Source organism: Macrobrachium nipponense, chromosome 13 (genome assembly GCF_015104395.2).
Source record: "Macrobrachium nipponense isolate FS-2020 chromosome 13, ASM1510439v2, whole genome shotgun sequence".
Classification (NCBI taxonomy): domain Eukaryota; kingdom Metazoa; phylum Arthropoda; class Malacostraca; order Decapoda; family Palaemonidae; genus Macrobrachium; species Macrobrachium nipponense.
In genome coordinates this window covers 86,938,155-86,951,519 of record NC_087206.1, presented here as the reverse complement: position 1 = coordinate 86,951,519, position 13,365 = coordinate 86,938,155, and the positions used below count along the sequence as shown (strand labels likewise).

General features: G+C 34.4%; 1 protein-coding gene and 1 long non-coding RNA gene across 4 annotated transcripts in view; one reads left to right on the top strand and one right to left on the bottom strand.

Moving 5' to 3' along the window:
* The window catches only part of LOC135225170 (FMRFamide receptor-like), a 355,663-nt gene that overhangs the window by 264,951 nt on the left and 77,347 nt on the right, over nt 1-13,365 (top strand). The gene's annotated exons all lie outside the window — the stretch shown is intronic.
* LOC135225171 (uncharacterized) overlaps nt 1-13,365 on the bottom strand; it is a 302,389-nt gene that overhangs the window by 270,669 nt on the left and 18,355 nt on the right. Inside the window, exon 2 of the long non-coding RNA XR_010316923.1 lies at nt 6,640-6,733. This is a non-coding gene — a long non-coding RNA (uncharacterized LOC135225171). The remainder of the gene's footprint in view (nt 1-6,639; nt 6,734-13,365) is intronic.

Below are 13,365 nucleotides of genomic sequence, written 5' to 3'. Positions count from 1 at the left end.
ATTTGAAAAGTTCAGACGGCTTTGTGGTTATTGCAGGTAAAATGTGACTAGCAGTTGCATATTATATATATATATATATATATATATATATATATATATATATATATATATATATATATATAAAAGCTTCTGCATGTGTATCGGAAAGACCCTTCCCTGTCGAATGGTGCTGTAATAAATATGAATCAGAAGGTGAACCCTTTTCACATGGAACAAGCCCACAGCGGGCCATTGACTTCCAAAGAATATATCGTTTTATTTCAATAAAAGTGACAGAAGGTAATAGGAAATACAAAAAGAAGAGATCAGTTATCAGAAAAGAAAAAGATAAATTAACAACGTTGCAAAATCCTTTCACAGTTACACAGCTCGCTGTGATTGATGGCATCTGAGTTGAAGCGTCCGAAGAGGGCTTATATCGTAGCCAGGGTGTCCTGAGAGAGCCCTCCAACGAATCATAGCAACCAATAACGTCTCTCATTACCGTGGGCAAGGACCTTACTCATTTACGAGGTCTACGCCCCATTGTCGAGATGGGATCCCAGAGGAGTGATGGAAAGGGACTTATGGGACCGACCCATGATAATATGCAAGGGTACTGGCTCGTCGATACAACAGAACGTTCGACATCCTTCTTCGACTTTGCGTTAATAGTTTCAGTTTTGTATTCGTTTTATGCTACTGGCTGTCTACCGGTAACAATATTTAGCAGCGTCAGTTACTTTGTTAAAAAATACAGCCACATATCTTGAAACTCTAAAAGTAATTTTTCTATCGATAGACGAGGGTATGAACTTCAAGTAATCAACAGCTATCTTCCAATTGTTTTAAACCATATTATATCTTGGGTAAACATGACGTAAACCGTAATGAAGATTACCTCAGAATACCTGTAGCATTCAATAAGTGAAACCAAATTTGTTCTATATATGTCTACAATTATTGCGCTAATCGTCCTATGTTTACAACACTACGCAGTCGACCCGGGCTATCCATCATTATCTGACCGCCCTGTCAGAGGTCACTCTTGTGCTAAATAGGGCAAGATCCACCGTCCGTAAATAAAGCTATATAGAATTAAGGCTTAGGTACAATGCTGTTTAGTACCATTCAAAGCAGGTCTCCACTCATCTGAATACTAAGATGCAATGGAAGAGGAAACGGAAAGAAGAAAATGGAAAATAAATGGAAGAGCATCAGTAAAAGTCAGGAAATAAAACATTCAAGGCATTATTAGTTACAGGTCTTTGACTTATAATGATATTGTTTGAGGCCCTATATAAAGTTTTATGTCAGATAGTTGAACGAAATATTATTATTATTATTATTATTATTATTATTATTATTATTATTATTATTATTATTATTATTATTATTATTCAGAAGATAAACCCGAATTCATATGGAACAATCCAAAAGGATATAAGCGTCATTTGAAGAAAGTTACAGAAGAAAATAGGAAACAGAAAAAGACGAGATTATCGTGAAAAAATAAGATAAATGAGCAAATTAATAAATAAACAGATATAAATATAAACATATTAGTCAAATCACAAGGTGAGAGATACATTAGTCATTTTGATCTCATTTCCTTTGTGTAACATAATTCATTCATGCTGTAAGATAAAAACAATTGATTGAGACGATTAAATCATCAACGACTATTGGTACAGTCATTGTCTTATCGTATTACGCAGGGAAGTGCACTTAAGGGTAATTAACCACCTCCAGGACTAATGAAAGGGGGCATTATTGTCTGATACGCGCCTGCTAAACTAGATTGCCTGACGGCTGACAATAGGCATAATTGATTTACTTCATATTACCGTCATTAAAATAGTTTTACCAGACCACTGAGCCAATTATATATTGTGTCAATTAAATAACCATTTTTCAAAAGTTTATAACTGGATTAATTTCAAATGCTGAAGTTTCTGACAAAATTTCTTTGACCGATTCATTTCCAAAACTTGATGCTCGCTAAAGATAATAGTTTGGACACTCTCAATAAACGTTTACTTTTTATCACTGCTTTACACATTTACAGCATTCAGAAGCGGGGTTATTTGGATTATTCGTAGTACCAGACGAAAATGGCTTTTTCGGGGATTAATTAAAGATAAATGGATGACTAGGGGTATAGGACTCAAATCACATAGACTAAACTACTCAATATAACTCATACTTATAAAATTCTAATTTCATACATGACAATGCCGTCAGTAGCAAAGGACTCCCTAGATTAGGTTAGTTTAGGATTATATAACCTGCATGCGTTTCTTTCCAACAAAGCATTCGGGTGAGACTTTTTTTCTTTTTTCTAGAGGATCACAACTTTCTTAATTTCCTGAACAACAAATATCAAACGCAAACTTGAATTACTGCGATGTTCCACAGACTCTCATGACTACGAAGTGTTCAACTCTCTCTTCTCTTATCATTCTTATTGTTATTATATGCATTACTCTTTCTGAAATTATCTGCTACTTGATATATATATATATATATATATATATATATATATATATATATATATATATATATATATATATATACAGACATATATATATAAACATACATATATGCAGGAGCTAGGTACTATGTCGTATCTCTAAGTAAATGGGAATACAATCCACAATGATGTAAAATCCTTCTGCAGTTTTATAAAATATATATTTCTTGCACAGCAACTTATAGCTTTCGATCATCAGCTGTTCAAGACCACAGCTAATGGTCGAAAGCTATAAGTTGCTGTACAAGAAATACATATTTTATAAAACTGCAGTAGGATTTTACATAATTGTGCATTGTATCCCCTATATATATATATATATATATATATATTATATATATATATATATATATATACACATATATATATGTATATATATGTATATGTATATATATATATATATATATATATATATATATATATATATAAATCTCAAGAATGCTACCCTTGTTCTTCTCCATACAGGATCTGACCTACTACAACCGACTTACCACTAAGTCAACGATTCATTTCTTAGGCCAACCGAGTCTAGACGGAATTTAACAGAACAAGCCTGGAGGGTTTTGGGGGGCTGGTTCTCGAATCACACCCACAGAGAGAGAGAGAGAGAGAGAGAGAGAGAGAGAGAGAGAGAGAGAGAGAGAGAATGTTTACTTTTACTTAAGCTAATCCCAAATTTTGAGTTACTTCGAACTTTCTGATCCTGAGCTTTGTAAACCTTGTACTGTTACCGACAGACGATGATAAAGCAAAGTAGCTCCCGAATCAAACCAAAGAGAGAGAGAGAGAGAGAGAGAGAGAGAGAGAGAGAGAGAGAGACCTTACAGACCTTACTCTTGTTCGGGTTGCCCCAGGTCCCCTCAGTGTGAGAGAGAGGAGAGAAGAGAGAGAGGAGAGAGAGAAGAGAGAGACCTTTACAGACCTTACATCTTGTTTCGGGTTGACCCCAGGTCGCTCAGTGAGAGAGAGAGAGAGAGAGAGAGAGAGAGAGAGAGAGAGAAAGGAGGATACGCCTTCCTCAATCGCTTTGCAATTCATCGTAATGTAAATGTCCAATTAAAAGAACTTTCTCTCCTATTCCTACCAGCTGGATATGAAAACAGGAGAGAGAGAGAGAGAGAGACTTCATCAATTGCTTTACAGTTCATCGTAATGAAAATGCCCATTTAATTTAAAAGACCTTTCTCTCCTCCTCCCACCAACCTACTCTCGATTTATATCCTCATTAGGATGAACCCCCCTTTTTCCAGGAGATATTTCTCCAATTACATTTCTTTTGTTATTTTCTCTCTTTTGTCTTCGGCTTAGGAGCAATCAAATAGATTGCCCGGTACTAATTAGTCTCCTCATTTTAAGGGAAACTGCCTTTCTAAGGCTAACTGTTGGATTCCGATGACATCTTTTTTTTTTTCGTATCTCGAAACTTGTCTTCAGCTGATTTTTTGGTATTACAAGTTTACATTCCTCTCCGTCAGTTTGTGTCTTCATCATTATTTATCTATCGTTGTATTTCAAATACTAAAATGGCCATCAGTTCGCTTAATTAAAAAGCTGGAATAATATATTTTCATGAATAATTGTACGGTAAATAATTATTCAATATCAAAACTGTATTCCCATCATTCTGAAAAATAAATTTGTTTTTGTGAAATAATGGCATCGTTTTTGCTATAAGCTGCAAGATTGAAAGAAAATAACACCATGAAATAAATTGTAGTCATAATCATATTCGTTTTATACCATACCATTTTGCAAGAGAAATACATTTTTTCTCTATTCCAGCAGCATATAATTATGAAATACTAAATGTATTATGAAGCCCCATATCAAGTAAAGCAGCGGAGGTAAGTGACGCTCAGTCGAATATAGATGGGATTTTATTTTTGCATTTCTCTTTTGTTTATATTGCTATCAAGGTTTCAAAAGCATGCAACGACACGATATATATATCATACATATATATATATATATATATATATATATATATATATATATATATATATATATATATATATATGTATATATATATATATATATTTATATATTATATATAATATATATTATTTGTGTGTGTGTGTACATACAGAGAGAGATTGCATATAATATTTTTGCATGTATATATATATATAATATATATATATATATATATATATATATATATATACATGCATGCATACATATATGCAATCTGTCTACAGATTATAGATAAACTAATTATATATATTTAACTTTATATATGTTATAATATATATATAAATTCGAACAAAAGGACTGTGGCACCTGATTTAGCCACAACGCAATAGTCAGTGCCACATTCATTCTATAATTTTCCACTACTCCATACAATTCCTACATCTACGCAGAAGGCTCATCAAGAGCGTGTCAAACTCTCTAGAAACATTACACCATTCACTTCTAATCTTGTATATATATATATATATATATATATATATATATATATATATATATATATATATTCCCAATTTCTTTCCACTTCTTTCACACGTCCTTTAACCAGCCCTGTTAAATATCCCCTCTCCGCTTCTGTTTTGAAAATCGTAGGAGACTTTCTACAACCGATTAAATTCATGCTATGTAACAGTAACTTTGTAAATATTTATGCTTCCATCTCCTTCCAGATAAGAATAGACGAATATATTGTATACAGATTTAGATATCTGACCGGTGGATTCACCTTCATGCTATACAAGGCTTCTCTTACAGTATCCCTAAGTTATGGTATAAGTTTTGAAATACATATGTATCTGGTAAAACATGAAAATACACGGACACATATATATGATAGAAGATAGATATAGGTGTGTGTGTGTGTGTAATTGTAATGGCCAAACAGTGCACTCTTAGTTTCTCTGATTCTTTGCGCTTATTGGATACACTTGTCACTACAAAGCCTTAGATTTTTTTATTTGATTTATATAGACTTTTGGTATAACGCCAAACACTGGGGCAACTAAGGACATTCAGCGCTGAAACGGAAATTGACATTAAAAGGTTGCAAAGGTGTAACAGGAGGAAAACCTCAAAGCAGTTGCACAATGAAACAATTGTTATGAGAGTATATGAACGGAGGTACAGTAAAAGGAATGAAAGTAGTTGCAGCTAGGGGCCAAAGGGACGCTGCAAATAGCCTCAAGTAATGCCTACATTGCACCGAACGAGGTACACTGACAGCACCACATCCCCTACGGGGACAAAGCCTTAGATCTAAGTGCAAGTAATCAAGAGTTATTATGAGGCCCTGTAGCGGGAAAAGAATCAGGGTCCCATAATCACAACGAGGTCACGTTGCGGACCAGACCACGAGAAGGATAAAAGTCTATTGCCTCTCATATATATATTTACCTTCCGAATTCAGACATATTTATCAGAGCCGGAATAGACCCATCCTCACCATTGTAGCCAAGGGGGCATTCGTTTTAATGCTTTTAGGCTGAAACATATATATATAATATATATATATATATATATATATATATATAAATATATATATATATATATATACATATATATATATATATATATATATATTATATATATATATATATATATATTAGAATCTACTGCTTAATCTTTACCAGATACATATTTAATTGCAATAGCCACAATGCCCTCTAACCTCTCGAATTCTTCGAGGTTTTTGGATACGTTTATCACTACGTTCTGTATTGACAAGCGTATCCAAAAAAACGGGAAGAAATTACATAAATACAGAAAAGAAAAGGCAGGAATAAAATTGAAACATTACAAGACCGCTAGAAAGCACTAAGACCCTACATAAAGTCTGGCTCTGAAAGCATTACATTTAATAGCGTTAAAGCACACAAAAGTCTAATGGAGGCTATTCTGAAGTTCAAGCGAAGTTGCAGTGCATTATTACCCTGAAACAATTCACTTTGTATTTAATCACTTAATTCTTATTCTTATCTACTTAAACATTAACTTGTAAAATTATCTTCTTTTTTTATTACTGACCGCTTCTTTCTGTCTTTCATTTTGTCTTCTGGGCTCATCTTTTGAATAATAATAATAATAATAATAATAATAATAATAATAATAATAATAATAATAATAATAATAATAATAACATAGTTAAGGGCGTTACATACCTTTGTGATCTGGAGGAGTGGTAACATGGGCGTCTCGACAGAATAATTGTGATATCTTTGCGAGTAGCACGCACTGACACTAAAGGTCCCGGGCCTGAGAAATGTAATGAGAGGCTCGTTATAAAAATAGAAAATCAACGAAAATCAAAACAAAAACATTATGTAAATAAAACATCCAAGAATGTTTACTTTGAAGGTAGAAGTAGATAAAAAAAAAAAATTATCTAAGGTGATACAAATATTCAGATGTGTTCTCTCGTGGAACAATTTCCATCAATAGGGAAGAACCTTTTCTTACTTCTGAGTAACTTGATATTTTCCTCGAATATTCAAATTGTATATATTTTTCTGCAATAAATGGCAAAGAATGAACTTGAGGAAACTTAAAAGAAATAAAATCGAATGTATCGTTTTGACGACATCTGTTTTCTTGAAAATTCTATTTGTAATATAATTTGAAGGAAGAAAACAAACGATACCACCTTTTCGTTCACAATTAACAATTATAGTACAGACAATCACGTAGAAGAAGTTAAGCGATGGCTAGCAACATTTCAAATTGATTACTGACTGTGAGCATGCTTACGTTGACCTCCATAATTAACGTCACCGTATAGCTTACTGTTCAACGAACAATTATAAATATTAGATGAAAGTACCTTCAGAATGTGATTATATAGTTGAGAACTTAAAAGTAAAAATACGAATGCAATGAACCTGAATATGTTAGCGTCGAACGACTAACAAAAATGGAGAATTTTATTATTAAAAATTCATAGTTACGAAATAAAGAAAAGGATGGGGGGTGGGGGTTGGATTGTAGTGCGCTGTAGGGGAAGGGGGTTGGGATGGAATGTAATGGAATACATAATTTAAGCCAAAGGTAAAGTGCTGGGGGCCATGAGGTCATTCATAGCTGAAAGGGAAATCGCGAGTAGAAAGGTTTGAAATGTGAAACAGGGGGGAAAACAATTGTTAGGAGAGGGTCGCTAGCAAAATAGAAGAAAAGATATATGAATGAAAGTACAGTAAAAGGAATGAAAGGGGTTGCAGCTAGGTCACGCAGGGACGCTTAAGTAATGCCAACAGCGTCTAATTCTAAATCTCGTATACGCCCTAGCAGTTCGGAATTTTACCGGCCAATTAGCACAACCCCTAATGAATAATTTATTGGACTTTTTGTTCAATCCGTTCCCATTAGCAAGTTTGATGAAATACGGCTTAAAACCTTAATTTTATGCAACGGTTCTGGGAACGCAAAAGGTCAGTTTCATAATAAAGTAAATAAATAAATAAAAACGTAGGTAAACGTAGTAAATGCTACCATTTTTAAACCATTTCCCGATCACCTTCCTCTATTTTTTTTTATTTTTTATGACAAACGTATAAGATTCTAAGGAAAGCAAAGCTAGTCTCTTTTCATTCAAGTTTGTATGGTGTTTTTACGTTGCATGGAACCAGTGGTTATTCAGCAACGGGACCAACGGCTTTACGTGACTTCCGAACCACGTCGAGAGTGAGCTTCTATCACCAGAAATACACATTTCTCACACCTCAATGGAATGCCCGAGAATCCATGCCACCGAGGCGCTCTTTTCATTCAAGAATTACAATCAAACCTCCATACACACGTCAATGAACAATATGAAAAATCACTTCGCCAAAAATGACGACGAAGGCAATAAATCTAGATTGCGAACTGTCGCGTCGCAGAATGACGTATTGGAAATGACGGATAACGACAGCCACCGATCATCACTCGTAACCTAATTATTCGTGAAATAAATCGGACCAGACTGGCCAGTGATAACGGTACAGGTTATAGCAGTTGAATGGAATGGAATGGAATAAAATATTATATATATATATGATATATATATATATATATATATATATATATATATATATATATATATATATCTATATATATATATATAGAGAGAGAGAGAGATAGAGAGGAAAACCTAGCAGTTGCACTATGAAACAATTGTTGGGAGAGGGTTGTTAAGTAAGACGGAGGAAAGCGAATATGAACGGAGGTACAGTGAAAGGAATGAAAAGGGGATGCTGCTTGGGGCCGAAGGGACACTGGAAAAAAAACCTCAAGTATTACCTACAGTATACCGCGTGAGGTGCACGGACGCAGTTTAAACCAGTGCTTCAAAATTGCAGTTGCGTAACAGTGCGACTTTAAACGCATTCACCGTTCGTGGACGAACGATTTACGAATTTATTTTCGTTTACATTATACACAAACTCGTACACGACGCATCCTCGTGACATTGCATTATTATAATTTTGAGTAATTTAGTATACTTGACATGAAGAGGAATTTTATCTTTTTCTGCAAAACGCCAGAAGAGTGTAATAAAGCCATCCTCATTCTCCTCCACAAAAAAAGGCGAACCCATGGACATGAACAACCAACGACTAATCAGCCTCCTTAATGTTATTTATAAGATCGTCACGAGTTATCACTTATCGATTTGCAAGTAAGCTTGATCAAAATTAGCCAAGAGAACGAGCAGGCTTTAGAAGAGGCTACACCACAATTGACCATCTACAAACAGTAAACCAGATCATCGAGAAAACAAACGAATATAAAATCCCACTAGTAGTAACACTTGTAGACTACACCAAAGCATTTGACTCGGTCGAAACTGAGGAAGAGGTCATGTCAGCGCTGGAAGAACAGGGAGTTGAGTCAGTTTACATCGATGTCCTCCGACGCTTCTATGACCACGCAACACCATTTATTCGCCTTCACAAGGACTCGGAACCATTCCAACCCAAGAGAGGAGTCAAACAAGGTGACACAAGCTCACCCAACCTGTTTACTGCCTTCCTGGAGAGAGCTTTCCGACAACTCAACTGGCAAGAAAAAGGAATAAGACTAGATGGAGAATACCCAAGTCACCTAAGATTTGCTGATGACATCATTATCGTTGCCCCCACCTAAGAAGAGCTTCAACAAATGCTCGCCGAGCTAAATGAAGCGAGCAAATCAGTAGCAGTAGGCCTCCACATGAACTCCCGTAAGACCAAAGTCATGAGCAATAAATAAACTGAAAATGCAGATGACATACTTGAAATTGGAAATCAACAAATTGCGGAAGTGGACCGCTACATCTACCTTGGACAAGGAATCTCTCTACATGACGCCTCCAAGAGAGCGAAATAAAAAGAAGAATAACCCTCGGTTGGTAGGCGTTTGGAAGAGCCAGGGCAGTGTTTAAAATAAGAAGATTCCCATCATCTTGAAAAGTTAAGTGTATGATCAGTGTATCCTCCCCACTGTCACCTATGAGGATGAAACTTGGAATCTAATAAAAAAAAAAGCTTTCCCTTAAATGAAGGACAATGCAGAGGGCACATGAGAGAATTAAGCTAGATCTAACTTGGAAGGATAGAAAAACAGCTAAATGGATACGTCAAAAAACTCAAGTCAAGGGTATCCTTGAAAACATCAGTAAGCTCAAGCGGAACTGGGCGGGGCACAATGCCAGGATGACAGACAACAGATGGACGTCACGAACAACCTTTTGGACGCCCCGAGGATACACAAGACACCGAAGAAGACAAAAAAAAAACTGCTGGCGAGATGACTCAGACCAACATAAACGACAGTGGAACAGAGCAGCGGAGGATAGAAATCTGTGGAGGAACCAGGGGAAGGCCTACAGCCAACGAAGGACTTTTAAAGGCTGAAATAATGCAATGATGATACTCATGTATTAATATATGTACCCATACAGATAAAATATCGAAATAAAAATTGATCCAGGTCATACAATCATACACCCTATATAAGAGAACGCGTGTTAATGCTATCATTGCATAAAACAAGAGAGCCTTTACATTTTGTGAGGATGTGTCATTGTATTCCAATAAATCTGATTGTAATAAAATACACATGCACTCAGAAGGATGTAGGTGGTATGAGCAATAACACTAATAAAGACCAATTTCCAAGAGCTGGTTCTTCACAGTCAAACGATGAGGTCGTCTCATCACTGATGACGATAACGACGACAAATGTCAGTTTGTTAGTCTTCATTGGCAGCGTTTTCTCGATACTGAGCATCAAAGTAATTGATTGATACCTGTTATCCTTATCTCTTTGATTTCCTGAAGAAAATACTCATAAGTAACTTGTTTTTTTTAATCTCCATCTCTAAATGATTCTTTGAAGTTTTCATTCGCTGGGTCTTTCTAATCGTTTTAATCACTGGATCCGTTCATTTTTTTTTTTTTAGGTTGTTTTAAAAAATGTCCATCCGTATGTTATTCTTTAATATTTTCACCTTTGAATAATCTTTAAGTTTTAATTGACAGGCCATTTTTATATTCTGGGGCATTCAAATACCTCTTTATGAGTCATTCTCTGCATGTAATTTTTTTTAATTTTCTTCCTATAGGTCACTCTTTAAATTTATTATATACAGGGCATTCCTGAAATTCTTTAGAATATACATTATAATATTATTCTAAGCTAAATTGCAACCGTTTAGAAAACACATATACTAAACATTTTAGAAATTCTAAATTCGCACACGAGCATGCTTAGGCGACGTCAACCAAATTATTCTTGATTTGACATGCGATACAGGTTCTGAATACAAATTAATTCTACGGAGACTGAAGATCGTACGATCTGGATGAGTTACGAGACTGATATGTGTATCAAATTACTTTGATGGATTTCAATTTATTGTTCTCTACATCAAAATTAATTAATCCGGAGACAAGTGAGACACATATAGGGCACGGCAAGCAATCATGTTTCAAGACTTTCAATCATAAAATAGGAGAGAATATTACATAATGTTTCCTACGTATACGATGCTTCCTTTTCAATGTCATACATCCGTATTCCCATTTTTCATGTCCGCAAAGCACAGGTCAATGTTTATATTACTGTTATTTGTGGTATGTGGTTGTTCATTCCACATACGGAATGGAGGCGAAATCCCTTAAAGAAGATTATGTAATCGCAAGGGAAAGGAAAGCCTTTCCCTTTTAACTCTTCCAGGACCATGGATTACAAATATATATTGCATATATATAAATATATACATTATATATATATATATCATATATATACACACACACACATATATATATATATATATATATATATATATATATATATAATAATGGAGGTAGGTACAGTAAAAGGATTGGAAGGGGGGATGCAGGTAGAGGCCGAAAGGATGCTTTCAAGAACCTTAAGTAATGCGTACAGTGCACCGCGTGAGGTGCACTGACGGCATTACTCCCTTACGGGGTACATACATATGGATTTAAGGAATATTTCACGTGAACTATAGTAGGGACACATTCAACCATCTGATTCATATAACTTTCCTTCGTTACACAGAGTAATCTATCTCTCTCTCTCTCTCTTCTTTCAATATGAATTCCGCTCTTTTTCTTAATTTATTCCTAATTTATCCTTCTGCAATATCAAGCAACAAGTGAACTAGAGAATAATACAAACAAAAAGATATCACAACCGTAACGTTTTTACCACATATCGAACATATACGGTATTAGAGCTGTTTTAAACGTTCGGCCATTTTCTCTCTGAACACACACACACACACACTCATTATATATATATATACATATATATATATATATATATATATATATATATATATATATATATATATATATATATATATATATATTTATTTATATATTTATTCATCACGTTCAGTTATACACACACACACCCATATATATATATATATATATATATATATATATATATATATATATATATATATATATATATATATAAGTCATATCACATTTCCGTGATTCATATACATATTTCGAGCTACAATGTCCTTTAATATCTAATTCGCTCTACCTCGGAATTAATATATTTTCATATATGCTTAACCAACCGAAGGGGAATTTTTTTCTCGATAATAGGCTTGCCCTGGTCCAGGCAAGCCTATTATCGAGAAAAAATTCCCCTTCGGTTAAGCATATATGAAAATATATTAAATTGCCGAGTAGGTAAGCGAATTAGATATTAAAGGACATTGTAGCTCGAAATATATATATATATATATATATATATATATATATATATATATATATATATATATATATATATATGTTACGCATAATGTGGATAATTGCCTAATGTGAACATTAGGCAGAAAATTGCCTAATGTGTACATTAAGCAAGCAGTTTGCATAAAGTTTACAATTTGTTAACATTAGGCCAAATATACCTGTTGTTCAAATTATGCAGCTCAATTTTGCCCGATGTGAATAGGACTGCCTAATCTAAACATATATTATGGTTTAGTGTAGAAATGGCAATTAATCCTGCAGACAACCCACGGGAGGTTACAAGAGAATGCAACATGGTTAATGTAGAGGCAGTTTAAAGAATTCCAATTTATTTGAATGAACACAAACATAATTAATGCAAAATCAGTAAAAGAGAAATAAGTCAATAGATCTCAGGGTTCAGTTGAGTCGAATCAGAAATTTTTGCATGATCTGCCCGGGTGACGGTGTGAGTTGCATTTAAATTTTTTTTCTTAGGCGGCAGCATCGTCCTGATGTACATTGAGTAGTACATTGGCACTTTATATATCCTTGCCCACCAGTGGTTCTTCCTGTTGCTGTTCTAAGCGATAGGCAGATATCAGGAACCTCTTCAGACTTTATCAGGGGCTATTTGATTGCACTTATAGATCA